Raw genomic sequence first — 21,806 nt, 5'->3', positions numbered from 1 at the left:
ATAGGTTCTTGGGACATCCTACCCGAAAGTGTTATGTCTTCAAAGACATCTTGCAAAATTTGGTAAACGCAAATGTGCTCACCCTGAAGCCCGAACAGAAGACTGTGACCACTAACATGATTGCGGTTCAGTTTGGTGATTTCCCCCCTGTAGCTGCTGCAAATGGTGTTATCCCCGTCCCTAAAGGGGAGATGCACTTGAAAAACACCGACTTGCATAACCAGAAGGGCAGGGGGTTGGTACCCCTGACTATTCCAAAGGGAGAAATTATGTGGGTCCATCCTGACCTAATCAAGGATCAGCAATGGACGAACACCACATTCAAGAAGAAAAGAGGCAAGGCTAAGTCATCCAACATGATTAGCCCCTCTGTTAATGAGAATAATGACCATCTCAAACCTCTCACCGACTCAGAAGAAGAGAGGATCGTCCTAGCAGCATACCCAGAAGGTAACCCCGGTACTCGTCGGGGAAAAAACTTATTGAGATTATGATCAAACGCTCAAGCGAATCTTGAGAACAGCCCCAAGACGCTGGGGTTCTGTGCCAAGAAGCCGGTGACAAAAGGGAAGCAAAAAAAGAGCTCGGTTCAGCAAAAAAATCTTCACCAAAGATCAATGACGAAACAAAATGCCCCTTAATCAATTTAATTGATGCACAGTTGGCCAATATACCAGCCAGGAAATCACCCTTTACGAGCTCTGAAGCGTTGTTCCAATGTCACCAGAAGAAGCTCTGATGAAGCTTTGAAAGAACACGGAGCTTCATACCCAAGTTACTATCAATTCGCGAAGCAATCTAAAGATCAATCCTGTCTGGCTCAGTGTTTACAAGCGTCAGAACCCTGCCCTGCATATCATTTTACCTCAGGAAGATATGCAGTGAAACATAAACGATTAACAAGACCCCTGCTATTACACAGATAATATCGGGTCATCAGAAATCAGCGCGTTCAGGTTGACCACAGGCTTCGGCCTTAGCATCGATGCCAGAGCAGAGTTATTGCAAACAGTTTAGCGGATTCCCTTACATCCGTTGCATTGCCACCAAACCTACCACTTCGATTCATCGCTAACAGGCACTCGGCCTAATGGGAAGAATCAAGCTTCAGATGTCAAAATCGGAAGATCTCAGATCCGAAGTGGCTTGTTACATTATAGATGCGGACACATCCTACAATCTGTTATTAGGACGACCATGGATTCACGCAAATCGTGTTGTCCCATCTACATTGCATCAAGTCATGAAGTATGTCAACGATGAAGACGAAGTTCGAACCCTGATTGCGGAGAAATACCCCTTCAAGGGAGTGGAAAACTTCCACACTGATTCAGTCTTCTACTCAGAGTCGCAAGAGGAAGAAGACGTCGACAGTGATAATGAGGCAGATGTCGAACCAGACCCGGAAGGGAATTGCCCATGGGAGCTGAACTTTAATGTAATTGGTCCAGTCGAGAACAATAATAATGTACCGAGTGAGGGCGAGTGGTGCATTAATGAAGATTTTATTTTGGCGTACTTGTCGGATGAACCTTTTAAAGTTAGACAAATAGAGAATAATCATAATACAGGTACCAGCTCATGGCATACATTGCGTGCAGAAGCATGCCTCACATTGTCAATTAAAGCATCCTTCACTTCCGATGAAGAAGTAGAAGATGCACAAAAGGCTTTCTTCGAAGTCTCGTCTAAAAAGAAAGGGCAAAAGCCAATCCGTCTCGGCAAGGTTAAACCCACACCACTCCGACGGAGAAAAGCCAATCCGTCTCGGCAAGGTTAAACCCACACCACTCCGACGGAGAAGCTCAGAAGAAGATGATGGAATTCCTCAATTTCATTACCATGAGCCCAATTCTATACATTTAATGAAACGAATGGGGTATAACTTTAATGAAAAGTAGGGTTTAAACTTTAGGAAAGGAAGGTGAACGCCGATTCGAATGTCTCTCACTCCCGAAGGAAAACCTCCGGACTACTATCAAAAAACCGGAAGAGGCGTAGGATATGTCACGACTCCGTCAGCCTCGGAAAACGAAATCAGTAACTACCTGCGTCACGACCACTCATCCGAAACATCTTCTTGCGAATCCGACGTCAGTGTTGGACCTTTCTTTAAAAGCCTAACTGTGAACATGGTTTCGACCAGTCATCCAGATGAAGACGCAGGGGGTGACGAAGAGTTAGTCGAATCAACCGATGATCCTTGGATCAAACGTCTTAACATCCTGTGGGATATGCGCTTCGAACAACGTGAACCACCCACCGAAGATAAAGTGATTCAGGTCAACATGGGAGATGAATCAAACCCCAAACCTATTTTCATAGCCGAAGACTTATCATCATCCGAAAAAGAAGATCTTATATCTCTCATCCGAGAATATATAGATGTCTTTGCTTGGAATTATGAAGACATGCCTGGTCTTGACCCAAGAGTGGCCATGCATCGTCTCAACATTGATCCGGATGCCAAACCTGTTAAACAACAGCAACGTCGGTTTCGTCCAGAGATCATGGAATCAATTGAGTCAGAAGTTAAAAAGCTCATAGATTCGGGCTTCGTTAGGGAAGAGCAACACCCCGACTGGGTGGCTAACATCGTCCCAATGCCCAAGAAGAACGGTAAAGTCCGGATATGCATCGACTTCCGTGACCTTGATGCAGCTTGTCCAAAAGATGAGTTTCCGCTTCCTATCACCGACGTCATGATCGATAACACCTATGGATATGAAAGGATGTCTTTCATGGACGGGTTTTCCGGGTACAATCAGATCAAGATGCACCCAGAAGATGAAAAACATACCGCTTTTAGAACACCACTAGGGGTATATTGCTATACAGTGATGCCATTCGGTCTGAAAAACGCGGGTGCAACTTATCAACGTGCAATGAATGTCATCTTTCACGAGCACCTACGTAAGAAGATCGAGTGCTATGTTGACGATATAGCTGTAAAAAGCCAACACAAAGGTGATCATCTTACAGACTTGAAGACAATGTTCGATATCATGCGAGCACATCAATTGAAGATGAACCCGACAAAATCGTTTCTCGGGGTATCAAGTGGAAAATTCCTGGGATTTATCGTTACCTCCAAGGGAATCTCTCTCGACCCGGAAAAAGTGCGTGCTATCCAAGACATGCCACCGCCTAAGAATCTCAAAGAGCTCAGGGGTTTGCAAGGGAGATTGGCCTATATTCGTAGATTTATATCAAATCTCTCAGGACGTTGTCAACCTTTTTCCAAGCTCATGAAGAAAGGAGTATCATTTGTCTGGGATACAGAATGTCAAAAAGCATTCGAGGAGATTAAGGAGTACCTTACTCAACCGCCAGTTCTTGTAGCCCCAAAATCGGGGAAACCATTCTTGTTATATGTGAGAGCCATGGAACATTCGCTTGGAGCTCTGTTGGCCCAGAATAAAGATCAGGGTCAAGAGCAAGCCATCTATTACCTAAGCAGGACTATGATGAGAGCCGAACACCGATACAATCCAGTTGAAAAAGAATGTCTCGCTTTGGTTTTCGCGGTTCAAAAGATGCGACATTACCTAGTGGGATAGACAATTCACGTCATCTCTAAGGTGAATCTGTTGAGAGTTTTGATGACGAAACCATCATCTCTAAATTGCCGACTCGCAAAGTGGGCCATTCTCTTGTCACAATATGATATGCAGTTTATGCCCCAAAAGGCAATCAAGGGTCAAGCACTGGCAGATTTCTTAGCTGATCACCCGGTACAAGGGACATCTAAGTTGTATGAGGAATTACCTGACGAGGTTGCTGAAGCTTGCGCTACCCAAGAAGCTACGCAAGTGTGGAAGTTATTCTTCGACGGTGCATCCAGAGCAAATCCTCATGGAACAATCACCGCGGGAGTAGGAGTAGTGTTAATCTCTCCGAACGGCCACGTAATCCCAAGGGGAATCTCTTTAATCGAACCTTGCACCAACAACGTAGCCGAGTATAACGCTCTGCTATTAGGCATGCAATTTGCTGAAGCCGAAGAACTTAATGTTCAGCGCCTCGAAGCTTACGGTGACTCTCAGCTCATCGTTAATCAAGTCCGAGGGGAATACGAAGTGCGGCATGAGGATCTTATCCCGTATCATATCGCAGTGTTAAAGCAAGCTGAGAAGTTTAAAGGTTTCTTTATCGGATACATTCCACGAGCTCAGAATACTTACGCAGACGCTTTAGCCTCGTTGGCAACTTCATTAGCGCTGCCTCCAGGGGTTGAAACCACAATCTCGGTTACAGGACGCGAGTTATACTACTTTGAGATTCCTATGGAGGAAAGCTCCGATGAGACGATGACAGGGGAAGTCTGTACAACCTCGATGGAGTTTGAAGCTAGAGATTGGCGATTCCCGTATATCAACTATGCCATATACGGAATATTGCCTGATAACCCTAAGGAAGCGGCCACTATCAAACGAAAGGCCCTCCAGTTCTATTATGATGCGGTTTCTCGAACCCTATATCGTAAATCACACGACGGAGTTTTGCTTCGATGTCTCTCTCGAAAGGAAGCGAAGGAGGCCCTTAAGGAAGCTCACGACGGAATGTGCGGAGCTCATCAGCCCGGAGCTAAATTAGGAGATCGTCTTCGACGAATTGGCTATTATTGGCCAAAGATGTTTTCAGACGCAGTCGACTATGCTAAACGCTGTCACGCATGCCAAATTCATGGAGATTTTATCCATCAAGCGCCAGGTAATTTACATCCTACATCTGCAACTTGGCCATTTGAAATGTGGGGCATGGATATTGTGGGACCAATATTTCTCCTCCGACTTCCAAAGGACACCGGTTCATTCTGGCCGTGACCGACTATTTCTCCAAATGGGCGGAAGCAATCCCGTTGAAAGAAGTCAAGACTTCGAACGTGATCAAGTTCATCAAGCATCACGTCATCTACCGTTTTGGAGTCCCGAGACGGATAGTCCACGACAATGGGACACAATTCGTCAGCTTTGGATTTTAGAGATTCTGTGATAAATTTCGTATCCAAAGTGTTGTATCTACGGCATACTATCCGCCAGCAAACGGTCTTGCGGAAGCTTTCAACAAAACCATAGTAAAGCTTCTCAAAAAGTTTGTCTCCAAAAGCCGACGTGATTGGGACGAAAGACTTGGGGAGTGTTTGTGGGCCTACCGAACAACAGTGAGGACCTCTACCAGAGCTACGCCATTCTCCTTAGTATACGGCTGTGAAGCTGTATTACCACTTGAGATTCAGATCCCGTCTCTGAGAGTCGCGGTCACAACTGGACTGACAGACGAAGAGAAACACCAACGACGCTTGCAGGAACTCGAAGCTTTAGACGACAAGAGACTCCAAGCTCAACAACAGATTGAACTATATCAAGCTCGTATTTCCAAAGCCTACAACAAAAAGGTTAAGGAACGGATTTTCAAGAAGGGCGATCTGGTTTTGGTCAATCGACGACCCATGGTGATGACTCATAAAACTAAAGGGAAGTTTAACCCTAAATGGGAAGGGCCTTTTGTCGTTGAGACAGTCTATTCCAACGGAGCTTACCGTCTCATCAATAAGAAAGGCGACAGACTTATGATGCCAATTAATGGGAAGTTTCTTAAGAAATATTACCCGTAAGCTGCAAGTCTCTTGAGTTTAGCTAGGGGTTGCTTATCAAATGTTCGTTTCTACAGTGGCATGTCAAGTCCTACAACTGCAAGACCTGACTGCGTTCAGCCCTCCTAAACGCAAGTCCTACGGTTGCGTTCAAAACAGCTGCGTTTCAAGTCCTACAGCTGCAGAACCTGACACTGCGTTCGGATCAACAAACACACAACATGATCATTTCAACTTCCAGAAGGTACTCTACAAGCTGGAAGAAATCAAGTTATGGCTATAACCCAAGTCTTGAAGTTGCGGTCGAACCTGTTTGACAAAGTCAAATGTCCTCAATGGACCTGCGTTCAAATCATTCAGACGCAAGGGAATAATTTTTCAGACCACAAGAAAGACTATATCGTTTCAAGAGACGTCCATAGGTCATCACAGACAAAAATAATAATGGTCACAAGAGTACCAAAAAGTTATTACAGACTAAAAATTTACTTAATAAAAAAAGGGGGTTCCCGAAGGGAAAAGGATGCAAGGCGGGCTTTGGCTTGAGCTATACATGCAGCATGCTTGGCTCGGATCTCTGCTTCAGCCCTTCCCCTTAACTCTTCATCAGTGACAGCAGCAGCACCAGCTTCTGATCGCAAAGCCTGAAGAGCCTCCCCTATCTCAGGCTTCAAGTCAGCACTCTGCAGCGTCTCTAGGGTTTCCACAGTACGTCTGAACAAGTGAACCTTCTTGGCGCAGTGGTCAGTCCAGCTGCGATTGAGGCATTCCAGCAAGTCCATCACATCAAAGAACGACTCCCGAAAATCTGAGAATGGGGCCCATCCTTGCTCAGAGATGAGGTAGGCTTGCTTCACCATGTTTTCCAGAAGCTCCGTGAGGAAATGCACACTCTCGAAGTCTGGTGTGAACACTTTACCACGAGGGACCATAGCAAGGGGCGTGATCAGAGGGGCGTCCTCTTGGAGCACTCCTTCTCCTTCATCGTCAGAAACGATAATAGGTTCAGTAGCAGAAGTCCCACCTGTCAACAAAGCCAGCACAAATTCAGTAAATCTTTTGGGCAACTGAATTCGAACACAGGAGTTCAGACCTGCGTCAAAATAAATTTGAACGCAAGGAATCTAGACTTGCGTCCAAGATTAAGGGATCGACCCTTTGTCTTATCATCAAACACAAAAAGTTCTGTTTTACGTTCAAAATCTAAACGGTTCTTATCAATAAACACAGGAACTTTTCCGTGTGTTCAACATCAAGGGTTTGATTCTTCACCATTACAATGGACACAAGAAGTTCTTTCAGTCAAGAAGATGAACAGTTTTCATCAAGAGAAATGCAAACTCTGTGCACATTCAAGATTGAAACGACAAATTTTATTCGTCATCATCAACCAGAACTCATCTAGAGAGTTTCAAGAAAACCCATTGATGAAGAATGCCTGGAACGAAGAAGGCAGCGGGACTTACCTCGATGACCAGGCGCGGGAGGCGTCGACGTCAGCGTCTTGTCGTCATCGCTCGAGCGGGATCTCTTGGAGGCCATCGCTGGAAGATGAAACGAAACTGCCGAACAGTTTTTGGAATTAACGAGAAGAAGCTCGTTTCTAATTTCAAGAAGGGAGCTTAAGCGATTAAGGCCCTTGACAAGACCAATCAAGGCTATTTATATATATATATAATTACTGTGGGTAGTATAGAGTCCCAAGACTCCCGCCCAAAGGAGGTCTCTTCGTCAATAATTACTGTGGGTAGTATAGAGTCCCAAGACTCCCGCCCAAAGGAGGTCTCTTCGTCATCATTACAGACGCTTGGACTTCTGATTAGACGCGGGACAAATCCCTGCGTCCATAAAACCAGACTAAACGCAATAATCTGGAGATGCGTTCTTCCAAAAATACGCAGTCCCACTCAAGGACGAGAACGCAGGGGGTACCCCTAGTTCTAGAATTGAAATTCTAGAGAAATATGCCGCTTTAGCTTAAAACTTTTGTATATTTCTTATGTTACAGAGTCTGAATTCTATTTTCCTCAAAAATTCTAACTTATCGACTCTCATCAATAGAGCGATAAGTCCCCAAAGTTGCTCCGATCGCAACACGTCTAACTTATCGACTCTCGTCAATAGAGCGATAGGTCCCCAAAGTTGCTCCGATCGCAACACTTCTAACTTATCGACTCTCGTCAATAGAGCGATAGGTCCCCAAAGTTGCTCCGATCGCAACACTTCTAACTTATCGATTCTCGTCAATAGAGCGATAGGTCCCTAAAGTTGCTCCGATCGCAACACTTCTAACTTATCGACTCTCGTCAATAGAGCGATAGGTCCCCAAAGTTGCTCCGATCGCAACACTTCTAACTTATCGACTCTCGTCAATAGAGCGATAGGTCCCCAAAGTTGCTCCGATCGCAACACTTCTAACTTATCGACTCTCGTCAATAGAGCGATAGGTCCCCGAAATTACTCTGATCGCAACACTCTTACCTTATCGACTCTCGTCAATAGAGCGAGAAGTCCCCAAAGTTGTTCCAATCACAACATCTTCCACTTGTCGACTCTTAATAGTAGAGCGACAAGACCACGAAGTGTGCCACGGTAATATTACATTCCTGGCACTTACAAGATTCTTCTAGTATTTAAGACAAAAACATAATACAAGAGGAATAAATAGTTGTTGTCGCAATATCAAATTGGCATTTCATTGTTCCATGTCAAAACATGATATGAAAAAGAAACAATAAAAAGCCAAACGACAGTACTACCTTTATTTAAAGGAAAACAAGGCGACCTAAGATAAGTGTTGTTCCTACCAAAAGAACGATACAAAAACAGGCTCATCAATTCATCAGATTAAATGAAGTTAGCTGAGACTTAATGTTAGAAAGTTTTTCTTCATGGTTGGCCCGAACCAGCATCTCGGCCTGTTTCCGAAGCTCGTCCTCACTAGACAGCATGGCAGCTACCTCCTTCTTAGCCTCTTCCAGAGCACCAGCTCGTCCTCACTAGACAGCATGGCAGCTACCTCCTTCTTAGCCTCTTCCAGAGCACCAGCTTTGGCACGATAATTCAACAGGGAAGCAGTACTTTTGACATTGAGCTCAGTGACAATAGATTCTTCTCGTTTGAATTGAGCCTTCATCCTAGTCAACTCCACTTCAGCGGCAGCGATCTTCTCTCGCAAATTCTCCAGAGAAGTATTCGAAAGTGTCAGCTCAACTTGTTTTTGAGCGTGTAGCTGTTGCAGTTTTTCAACCTCAACCTCTTCCTCAGCTATATGACGTCGAGCGGCTTCATACTTATTGAGTTCTCCTGCTCGAATATCCTCAAAAGTAGATGCAATCTGCGCTTGGATATCAGCACGACCCAAAGCCTCCAAGAGTCTGAGTTGTCCCTCTAGACGTGAGATGGCTTCAGAGCAGCGCTGAACAACGTCGACGTCACCCACGAGCTTGAGGTTGTTCAAACTGTTCGTGAGCATGGGCTTAAAGGTATCAAAAGTATCTCGTCCGGCTAGCACAACCTCAATTATTTTCTTGGTAAGCCCTCCCAAATAGTCGAGGGAAATCTTAACAAAATCTGGTACGTCTGCGGGGCTCGAAACAGCAATAGGCGACGGTACAGAAATTTCTGAACACGCGAAGCCAAGTAAAATACCAGTAGGTGATTTCGGTGTAGTAGCTTGGGAAGGAGTGCCAATATCCAGTTGAGATGGACTCGATTGCAAAGCCATCAGTTCCCCCATTTGAGATGACCTTGGCACGTCTACAACTTCCGTAGAGGCTAAAGAAATCGTCAATAAAGTCGTCGGTGTGAGAGCCGTCGTTGAGGTCTCCAAGCGAGGTGGCTCTGACACTTGATCCGACGCTAGCGTAAGCTGTTGTGTCGAAGTAGGGGTGACAGTACTTGCCTCATGTATCATAGGATCTGCATGGGAAAATCGTTTAAATACAGATTAAAGGTTAGTCGCAAGCCGAAACAAACGACACTTACCAGTGAGAGGCAGAGGAATGTAGGCCGACGCTTTGTCGGAAAAAGATGGTGGTGGAATATCCCAGTCATCAGGATCATCGCTGTCATCACCCAGGTTGTCATTGCTCCCTTCATTCCCACGCTGGTCGCCTTCATCATCTGTGGCATCTGCACCTTCGCTGTGATCCGTAGGTTCCTCTTCACCTACAGGGGGAAATGCTGGCGCATCTTCGGCGACAGTAGGCTTTGCTATGATTCCAGTAGTAGGACTAGGCTGCGAGTCGCCTACAATTGGTAATAACACAGAAGCGGAAGGAGACTTATCTGTTGCTAAGCCTTGCGGAGCGGCCTCTAGAAGTTCTTGGGCAGGAGCTATGTCTTCTGCAATATGAGAGGCAGTGGAGGCAGTATCATGAAGCGTGTCTTCAGGGACAAAATCTGCACCCCCTGCAAAAGATTCATCTCCACGCTCTTCTTCATACAATGAATGAGCAGAAGAATTATGACCTCCTAAAGCAGGACCAACTGTGGGGAGACCCAGCCGAGGCGAGAGATCCACGGCAGTCGATTCTTGTTCCTCTTCTTCGATACGCCATGCTTTCTGAGCGTCTGACATAAGCTTGGAAGCAGGAGGTTCAAGTGCTAACTTCCGACGAGCTCTTTTGTCATACTTGGCTTCGTCAACCGGCCCTAGCGCCCTTTTTCCAAGAGCACTCTTACTCCGAGTCAGAATTCTTGAAGGTTCCACCACGTGAGTCTCCGGCACCCTGACCTCTTCCTGAGCTCGCTCCGGTGACTGTTGTTGTTCGCCCTCTGTAATTGACTTTTCATATGACAAATATTCGTTGGCACCTCGGGCACGAAACCTTTTAGCCTCTCTTTTCGAAGCATACCATTTGCGGATGGCCTTCAAACAAGAAGTATTCATATTGTAAGCAGAAATCTGAGAAGCGGCCTGGTACCAGGTACAGAAGCTCAGAGAGGTACGGGCATTGGGCATCTTATGTGGCAGTCGGAATTTTGCTCCGGTACAACCAGCCACTGAGTAGAACCAAGCTCTCGCTCCTTCGTACACATTACCTGTGTATGCAAGAGTAGGGTTGGGGTTCCCAACATAGAGTTGATCATAGCCAAATTACCGAGAAAAGCGATAAGGTTGATATGGTTCAATGAAACACTTCCTCCCTTGTCAAAAAATAAGATAGCCCGGACGAATATTTATGAGCCACCAAAAGGCACCTCTGCTAAGCATGGTGAAAGAATTCGGTCCCGGAGTGTCTTGATGAAGTTCTCCATACGCGCCACCCTCGAAAGCGGGAAACGTGCAAGCGATCTCATAGTTATAATCCCGTCTCAATATTTCACGGAATTTAACTTGATACCAACCAGCCCACTCAGAGGTTTCTAATTGCTGAACAAGAGGGTTTGAAGTGCCACTGGATTCAGGAGTCATCATTATCGGAGGACAGTGCAACACGAACCAAGATACCAAATAAATGTATGGCATCGGTACTCGAGGAGTGGGGGTTTGAATGATAGTCTTCCCGTCAGAATCCACTTTCCTGACAGCAATAAACTCAGAAGATAGTTCCCGCAAGCCACTTTGTAAGCAGCACACCATGGCTGAAAGAAGATTCAAGGGTCGTCCATAAGCCAATAGAACGGCGGGATACAAAACTTCTACTGTAATAGCATCCACTGGCCTTGTGGGGACCACACAACGCTTCAACCAAAGAGTTAGAAAACCAGCAAACAAAGCCATGTCGGAGATTGGAACTTCTGCCTGATAGTGGAAACTTTCAAACGTGGTAAACGCCGGGAAGACATCCTCCTCTACCTCGCAAGTATAATGAGAAGTTGCGTCATTGATACGTTCCGTGATCTCCTCAAGGGTACTGGCCGCTAAGCGAGTCACCTCAGCTTCTTTGTCCCACAGATTGTGGAAAAGATATTCCGCCCATTGTCCTTGTTTCACGCCGCTTGCTCTTTTCCCAGTAATTTGCGCACATATCTGGAAATGGCACATCAATTCCCAGTAAGTGTCGTAGATTTCGGGAGCACCATTTTTCAGGATCTCTAATTCCCTGCTTCCGGGAACAAACTCCTCATAAGGCAATTCCCCAAAAGACAGTCCAGAAATCTCAAACATTTCGTGGAGAGCGAAGCCCAGCTCACCAACTGGAGTGAAAAAGGTGCCGGTGTGAGGGTTGTAGAATTCCAGCATAGCGAAGAGTCCGCTGTAATTCGGAGGAATACCGTATCGAGTGGCTGTTATAGGAACTCTCAAATCCGAAATTCTCAAAGGTTCTTCTAGTTCCTCCAAGACGAAATTTATCATCCGGGCCCACCAGTCCGCATCACTGGAGTGAACCCAAGTAGGGGCCCTGAAATCCCGAGCAGGGAACTCTCCTTTGACAGAAATAAATGTTCTGATAAACACCTCCGCTAACTTAGCAGACTCTCCGACAGGGTGCTCTTTTTGGAATAAACCTGGCTTCAAAGCCATGAAATTATTGAAACCAGCGGGATGAGTACCCCGATGAGTGATGTGCCCCGTAGCAACACCGCCTTGGTCTTGAACAAGTTCCCAATTCATCGACCGCGGAATAGAAGCGCACTGATAATAAGAAATTGGCCACATCCGCTCCAAGTTGGGAAGGAAAAGACGACGGTTGTTAACTACCTTCAGCCATTTGTAATTCCCCTCGGACATCCGCTTGGGGTCCATTTTTACAGAATCCCCGAATAGGAAGGACGGCTTCTTTAAAATCTCACGCTCTGCGGTTTCGAATTTGGCATTTGTAACCAAAGACCTGAGAGTCTCAGGAAAGGCTTGAGTGATGAGCTTCGACCGTTCTTTGTGGGTGTTCTGAAACACTGGATATTCAAAGGCGAAGCTGAAGATTGTATTCTTCTCCGCACCTCCCGCATGACCAAAGTAGTAGTTGAAGGAAAGAGACTCGTTGGAGTAGCATACTGCAAATGGAAAAGCTAGTCAAAAGAAGTCCAGGTTTAGACCTGCGTCCAGATCATTAAATACAGGGTCTCAACCCGCATTTGAAATTTCGAACGCAAGGTTTAGACCTGCGTTCGGATTATCAAACGCAGGGCCTCAACCCACATCTAAAATCTTGAACGTAAGATTTAGACCTGCGTTCGGAGTCTTGAACGCGGGGTCTCAACCTACCTCCAAGATTTTAAACGCAGGGTCTAAACCTGCGTTGAAATTTTATGAACGATGGAACTAGCCATACGTTTTCTTAGAATTGATTACCAGCCCAGAATTATCTCTTGAGCTTAAATACAGATCGTCAATCAGGGATTAGGGAGAGGAGATCTATTAAACCCACTCCCAATGGTTCAATCTTACCATTAGTTAAAGAAACCAACGACGAAGGCGGGAGAACCTGATCATCCCCGGAGATTTTAGCCGAAGGAACACCCTGAGCTTCGGCGAACTTCGGCTTAGAAGTAGTTTTCTTCTTGAGTCCCATGGCAACCATGGCGAAGAAGATGAAGATGGGTGAAGTATTTAAGAACGGATCCTTTCCTCCGTTGAAGCGCTGGAGAAGATGAACAGGAGCTCTGTTTAGAAATCGAGAAAAGGGGAAAAGTCGAATGACTTTCTGATTTGACCTCAATGGCCCATTTATAAACAACTATAGCTGTCAAATCAAAGCGGGATTTTAGGCAAAATCTCACCTGAAACGTGATTTTCGCGTTTTCAAAAAAGAGGGGCTTCAGTTACCGAACACACCCTCACATCCAAACCGTAGAATGCATGATATAAACATGCGTTCTGGCGATCGAACTCAGCTTATCACATAAATAATCCTTTCAAAAGGGTTAACATTCCAAGCAATGGCGATATGATTAAGAGAGAAGATAAAGTGAATCCCTGTGAGGTCATCTTCCTGACTAAGCTGGGGATAAAGTCCCTCTTACACAAGCCTGTGGTTTTCTCCATCCATGATAAGGCCTAATTCATGTCAGAGAATGAGGAGGTCAACGAAGGTGCTCCACTTAACCTGTGACGGGGCGCATTCGATCAACAAAATCTTTGGGTTCCAAAGTGTTTCGAAAATTCGTCCCAGTCAACCGCGAACTTTCAAAAACTTTGGAGGGGGTTCTGTAGGCTGTCTAAAAATGATAATAGATAGCTGATTCCTCATCAAACACCCATCATGGAAATTATAATCTGACGACTTCCAGAAGGCTACGACTTGAAGACCTTCATATATCAAGGAGTTGAAGCAAGGATTACGAAACGACGATCTTTAGCAACGCTCTGACAGAAAGAGATTACAAATCGACGATCTCTTCAAACCAAGACGTAGAAGCCCTCACTGAATACCATCGTCAAGATATAACACCAATTCGAACACCAATGCCGCTTCTTATGTGAGAGGATTGATCTTGATGGCTGCGACAACAACATGACTAATATCAGCAACCATTAGAGATACTGATGAGCAGTGTAATGATTTTAGAAAAGCAGGAAGATCTAGAGAGCTGTGAACAAATATTCGACACACTGAGGAGCACATGGTCAAAACATAAAATTTTAGTGGAGATCGTGACTTGCAGTTGATAGAGCGTTATTGAGATACCTCAATTGTCACAAATGACCTGAATAAGACCTTCTTTATTGGTCATTAGTGTCATCCATATAGAAAGATAGAGAAACCTGAACGCAGCTCATCACCACTGCCTAACGCAACTCATCAACCGCTGCTCGAACGCAGCTCATCAGCGCCGTCGAACGCAGCTCCAACCGCTGCCAAGCACAGCTCAAACGCAGCTCCAATCGCTGCCAAGCACAGCTCGAACGCAGCTCCAACCGCTGCCAAGCACAGATCGAACGCAGCTCCAACCGCTGCCAAGCACAGATCGAACGCATCTCCAACCGCTGCCAAGCACAGCTCAAACGCAGCTCAACATCACTGCAGAACGCACCTCTAGATGCTGCGTTCAAACACAGAATCTATGCCAGAACGCACGTCAAAGCTCTGACCTGTTCAAACACGATCTAAGCAGTTTAGAAAACTGCTCTTCACCCACAATTTGAGGAGTGGCTTACGTGGGTTGTTACAACCGATTAATGAGGTAACTAAACCCTCATTTAGGAGCGGATTATGGGGGCGGTTACACCCCTAATCCTCCTATAAATATCAACAAACTCAACAGAGTTAAGGATCAGATTTTCAAGAATCGGATCGAGGGGTCGGAAGATAGCATCGGATTTTGATTAGATCTTTCAGAATCAGAAAAAGAGGATTGATTCCTTACACAGTCTGGGAATCAACATCCATTGAGAATTCCAGATCTTCGAATATTTGGCTTATTAACCGAATCATTTTCGGTTTGAACATCTCTAATACTGTTATTAGAATTTGAACCACAAAACCCGTCAAGAGTTATTAACAAGACAAGACTGTTGTTCCAGTGAGTATAGATATTCGGATCGTCAACGAGAAGCAAACTCGACGCAAGCATTCGAGGGAGGCATCTCATCGCTACCAAGAAGAACCCAGAATTAAACAAAGGAGAGAATCCCGATCATTCTCTTCTCTTTTGTAACCAGGAATTCAAATTGTAATCGAGAGTAGAGAGAGTTGTAATCATTCTTTTTCTAAGCAGTTAGAGAGAATAAAATCAAACGCAATTCTTTCCTTATATTCTTTTTATTACAAAATTTCCCACATGGCAAGCATGAAGGTTTAATCACATTATTGAATATAGATATTATAATCCATATCGCAATTCACTTCAGTGAATAGCGATTCGCTGAAATGAATATCGTTTAACTGCACTAAATCGCGATTCACGTGAGTGAATATCAATTCACTCCATTGAATCGTTGCAGTCAATAGTGTTTCACTGTAGTGAATCGAGATACACTTTAAGTGAATCTAGATTCACTTAAGTGAATCTACATTAACTACAGTGAATCAAGATTCAACCAAATGTATTGAGATTTATCAAAGTGAATCCAAATTCAACAAATTGTATCGAGCTTCAACAAATTGAATCCAGATTCTATGATATGAAACCAACTCCATGACATACCATACATTCTTTCAGTGTCTCGTCACTCAACACAACAAGGAAAAACTGATCATCGTTACAGTTTAATTTCACTGTTAGTATACATAAACCATATAATTAGTGAATCGAGATTCTCTATGTTTGAGTGAATACAAATTGACTCCACTAAGTAGCTATTCACTTTAGTGAATAGAGATACATCCAATGAATCGCGATTCACTCCAGTGAATCTCGATTCAATACAGTGAATCAAAATGAATGCAAATGAAGTGATGAGAGTTTAACTTTTCAAGCAAGAATGAATTTTATGTTCTTTTGCTTATAAAGATTATCAAAGTAGCAACATTACAATCATATTTCATCTTTGTAGTCCTCCTACTAGCCCCCTCTTCATAGGCCAAGTCAACCATTGGCCTATGTTACAATGTTTAGATTACAATTAGTATTTGTCATTGCAAAGGAAACTATATCCATAAATTGGAAAAGTGTATGGCAAATGTAATTTTTTATGTTCCTATCTATGGAAGCATATATACTTTATTTAGCATGAATAAGGTTAGGCTGTATGCAGTGACGGATCTAGAAAATTTTTCTTGTAGGGCGTACAACATGAATCAATTCACCTAAATTGAAAATATAATATTATAAAATTATACTGCCGGATGTAAATATACTCGGTACACTTCTAATGAGCTTATTCAATTTGCTACTAATTTATTTAGTGTTTTGAGATAGGTTATGGTGAAAATCTTTTTTTTTTATTTGGTGGGGAGAAATGTAAACCTTACAAGGGACATGTAATTTCGTATAATCTTATGCTGCTAGTCCCATGCAATTATATATAAAGATTAATGAACTATAGAAATATCATCATTAATAGAAAACTGTATCAAAATAAAGGTTCCGCATGATTCATATCCTGCATGCATTACATTTAAAGCTCTTTGATTGATATACAAATAGTAGGTATATTCTACTTTTCGTTTCATGCTCCTGAATTATGAATGATTATAATATCTTAAATTCTGAATATATCAAGGCAGTAGTTTACAATCAAATAGTTTATTTGCTATCTATAATATAGTGCAAGTTGATTTTCACAATAGATTATAAAGCTTATGGGGAAAAAAAATCCATAAAACACAAACATCAATGGAAATTTAAGCTTATGTCATTTATAGCCATTTTTATAATGCATTGTGGGAAAACAACATTGCAGGAAAGTATTATATTTTGAGTAGATTATGAATATATAAAATGCTATAAATTATGAATAAAATGTTGCAAACTATCCAAAACTAATATATATTAAGATGGAGATGAGCTCAATTTTATTATGATTAATTTTGTTTAAATATATGTAAAACCCCATAAATTTTGAAAATACTATGGTAAATAGTAATAAATAAGTTATATTATGATAAATATTATTTATTGATGAATGAGTATGTTTGAAATCAATTAGAACTCGATTTAAGTATATATATATATATACACATATAATAGTGTAAACATGCATGTGTGCACAAACCTATAGGTTGGAAATTGTTTCTGGCCTGTTGACTGATCACCTAATGCCAAGTGATCAGCCGACTGACGGCCATTCAGAATCCAGGTAGGTTTTGATTTTGGGTCGGGTTTGTTTGTACACGTATATATATGTTATACCCGATAACCTCCTGTATTTCATCACCTCCCACGTTGATTTCCAACCACCCTCTCCCCTCAGCAAACCCTAGAATTTATTTTGGTGATTTTGAAGAGCTTTGTGAAGCAAATACCGAGAAGAGGGTGAGATCGTCGGCGTTTGGCGAAGGAGAATTTTTCTCTTGCATTTTTGGAGAATTCAACACGTTCTTGAGGCGAGTTGCATCTCCTCCAATCTTATCCCTGTTTTAATGGCTTTTTTTGTTTTACTTAGTTTTATTGGACTTTAAAACCTAGTTTAAGTATAAAGATTGTTCTTTTAAACTATAAGATACAAAGATTTAATATTTTTATTTTAGAAAGTTATAAAACAATTTTTTTGATTTGGATTCAAGTTCTGAAATAAGTTTAACATGAGATTTTGTTGAGATTTATGGTTTTTCACGATGATTCTTACGAACGTAATTATGTTAGGGTTAATAGAAATCACTCAAGCTTGATAATTGAGTTTTATGTAATTAATTGAACCCTAATCACATTAAACAAGACTAAATATTTTTTTATGTAAAAATCTAGATTTGATGATTTGTAGATGAAAACCTGAACCTGAAATTTTCACCCTCAGTTTCTGCTCTGGTCGGTCGACCGAACGAAGGATGTCGGTTGACCGATCCAGGCTGGATCGCGTGTGCACGTTGTGCACGTCGCCGCCGGTCGACCGAAAGCATGCTTCGGTCAATCGATGTATGGCTAATTGTATATGATGTGTTTCCCGTGTTTGTTTGATCGCGACCACAAAGTATGAGTTGCACGTAGATTCATGCACGTGACTATGAGTGTATATACGTATTTGTGTTGGGCACGGACGAGTTATAGGAGGTGTGCAATCTACCATTTTGAGTTTGTTTTATTTTTCGATAGTTGTGGATGCGTGAACGGGGTTAGTCAGTATTCCCGCAATGAGACCGCGGCTGGACTACACTCAGAATGCGTCAGTTTATACCTCGCAATGAGACCGCGACTGAACGACACTCTATGTTGCATCATTGTTTCCGGGTTAAGTTGATATGCCTATTCTCCACAGGGTGTCCGAGACATTGTTGGTTTTCCGGGTTTGGACTGATATGCCTATTTTCCGCAGAGTATTTGAGATTGTGATTTGCTCCTATGTTGCCTTTTCAAGAGTAGGATATGAGGCTGCATTATATCATACATGACGTATCTTAGACGAATTTTTATTTTTGTTCTTGTCCCAACTACCCGAGGGTGGTGTGAGATATTATAACATGATTTGTTTTGGATGAGGTTCGGTAGTGTGTCGTTCTTTATTATTTATTTTTGTTCATAAGATTTAGAATTGATATTTAGTGATTCACAATTTGAGACATGGTATATATATGAGGGTTTCCTTTTTTGTACTATTTCACTCTACGTACTAATTCTTGTGTTGTGGATTTCTAATTGACAATTTCTACTTAGTTCAGGATAGATGATTTATATATATCTATATGTACTAACTGTATTTTCATATACTCCTACACCCCTCCCCCTGGGGGAGGTGGAGATGATCTCGCTAGCGCTTTGACGCTCGTTATTTTCCCTCTTTTCAGCCAGCGAGTCAGGCGCATAGAGAGTCGTAGGTTGATGAAGACTCAGTTTAGCTCACCATCAGTTATTTATATTAGTAGTTTATTTGTACTCCATATTAGATATTGTTTATTTTCAGACATTTAGAGTTATATTTTATTTTGTAAAAGGCTGAGTGCCTTGGTACTATTTCATTTGACTCTATGTATTGAGATATTTCACATTTGTTCCAGTTTATCAGTTGTACTTCATTTTATTCAGTTGGAACATGATTATAACTATTTGGATATCTTTTTCTCTATATCATGTTCATTGCATTTTTATCTTAATCTATCTGCTTTGTACCTGCACTTCTTGTATTTGATTCCACTAGAGATATATTACTGTGATGGTGAAATGTGTTGTTGCACTGTGTAGGTGCATGGCAGGTTTGACATCTTTGGGTTCATCTTGGACTCCAGTCTTGTGTGAAACCACGGACGTCACAATATATAAGTTAGAGCATTTTTTTTCATATATCTCATAACATAAAACAAGTTGTCCATGCTCAACACACGTGCACTACACTAGTTAATCTAAGTAAGGAATGATAGATCCACAATTTATTTAAAAACAACTGAAATTGATATACTTTAAAAAAAATTTACCTTTTACTGTAATAATTATTCAAAAAATCTGAAAAGTTCTTAATTATTATTATAATAATTAAGAAGATCTTGTAGCTTAACCGGTTATTCAATGGTAATTAATATGATAGTAAACAAGTAATAAAAAATAATAATATGTTTAAAATATATAAATAGTAGTTATCATCAAAATATATAAGCCATATAATTCTTGTTTATCACAAACTATCCCATTTTATTCTATCAAAATATCCCATTTAAAAAAATATTCTTAATTACCTCATTAAAATATCTCACTTTCAAAAAAGTGTTCCGCTTAAACAAATATCCGGGTTTTTGTGAAAATATTTCAATTGACACAACATATATTGGCCAGACTTTGCTGTAATGGCCCGGGCACAATGGCCCACCTCATGTTAAATGTAATTTGCCCACCCTAACACGTGGCTGGTCCTGATAGGTTCATGTCCTTGACTAAAGTAACACTTTGATAAGAAAATATAAAATTGGAGATGAGAAATATTTACAGCCACAAGCCTTCGAACTTTGTCCCGCTCATTGCCACGTCAGATGGGAATAGTGGCAAGTGTTCCGCGAGAGGAGGAGGCCCACACGAGAGGGAGAGGAGAGGCAACCGGACAAAATAAATTTCAAATGTTGCACCGATCAACACAGGTTGCTATGGCTTAGGCTCTGTGTGGGGTTGTGCTTTGCTTGTTTGTTGCCACAACCAAATCCAACCATTTTAACAAAAAAGGTTAAAGTTACCAAGAGCATCTAATCATAGCCATATTCCTCACCCTTATCCATAATCCCAACAGGGAATGAGCGAAGGGGATCTCTTTTTAAGTCACTTAAACATTATTCGGACAAAGCGGCGATAAACCAGTTTAGTTACTAAATAGGTTTAGTTATATGAACAGAGGATGGCTAGGCCAATTCTGGATTGATTTAAGCTAAAAATTGGCCGAAGAAAATCAATTTTAAGTTCTAGTTCAGTTATATGAAAATAAATTTACGTTCTAGTTTAGTTACTAAATAGGTTTTCTTCAATTTATGTTTGAAGAAAAGAGGATCGGTTGCTTATGACATAAAGATATCCTAAGGAAAAAAAAGAGTCCAAAATAGTTCACTCAAATGATCTATTTTTAACAATAGAACTACAAGGGGTCTATCCACAATCAAGAAAGTAAACCTATCAACGTTTTTATCCTTTTAAACCCAATAAAAGAGACCACCTTAATATAGGATATCGCACTGAGTAGCAAATTACCACGTTCCTTCTATCATACGCACGTGCTCATATAGCTGTGAGCCTGTGAGTCTGTGACATAGAATCTCATACATGAAAAGAAAGTAACCTTGGTTGACGAAGAGTTACACGATTCCGACTATATTAATTTTCTTTGATAAAAAAAACAAAGAAGAAATTTTCAAAATCTTCTTAACGGAATTTTTTAAAGAAATCGACCACGTTCACTTTTAATTATAGAAATCAACCCACTTTGAGTTAATTACGGTACTAATTAGTCGGGGTTGCCAACCCCGACTAATTAGTAGCCTAATTAGCAACAGCAAACCTTCCCCGCTCTTTGACCCCGTTTATAATTAGGCTACCGCAATTAACTCAAAGTGGGTCAATTTCTATAATTAAAAGTAAATTGAGTCAATTTCTTTAAAAAAATTCTGTTGAGGCGATTTTGAAAATTTCTTCAAAAAACAAACTTCCAAAGACATACTTGACCTATCGTACGAGTAGCATACGCTCAATGCATCAAATAAAATCTATTTCACATTTGACAGTTTTCACTAAGCAATCAGTTTATATATCAGCAGTAAAAAGATGACCAGTCGAACTATACTTACCAATATCAGCATTCCATCAAATATCATCTTAAAAAGGGCTAGTCAACTAGAACTAAAAAGAAGAGCTCGCCGCAATTTGTGGGATAATTATTTGGCTCCCCTTAACCTTGAGGGCTTTGCATAAAAGACTCTTGAGCTTTGCTTTTTCAGTTAACACCATTAATTTTGACAGCTCACGTGCCAAAAATGTGATAGAAAAGGATGAAACGCCTACCAGTTTACTAAAAATTACCCTTTCCGAAGCGGAGTTTATGTCATTTCACCATTAATTGGTAACGACAATGGGGATTTGCTGAGAGAACCCTGAAGCTCGAGGATTATGTTAGACACCCCAAAGTTTAGGAGAGTAAGAGGAATAAACAAAGTTCGGGGAGATTAATTTGAACGAACAAAATTCAGGGTATTATGCACAAAACCCCTCCGCTTGGGGTTCAAAGAGGATAAACAAAGTTCAAGGAGGTTAAGTGGAA

This window comes from Asparagus officinalis, chromosome 4, assembly GCF_001876935.1.
Source record: "Asparagus officinalis chromosome 4, Aspof.V1, whole genome shotgun sequence".
Taxonomy (NCBI): Eukaryota; Viridiplantae; Streptophyta; class Magnoliopsida; order Asparagales; family Asparagaceae; genus Asparagus; species Asparagus officinalis.
Note: the sequence above shows the minus strand (reverse complement) of the source record.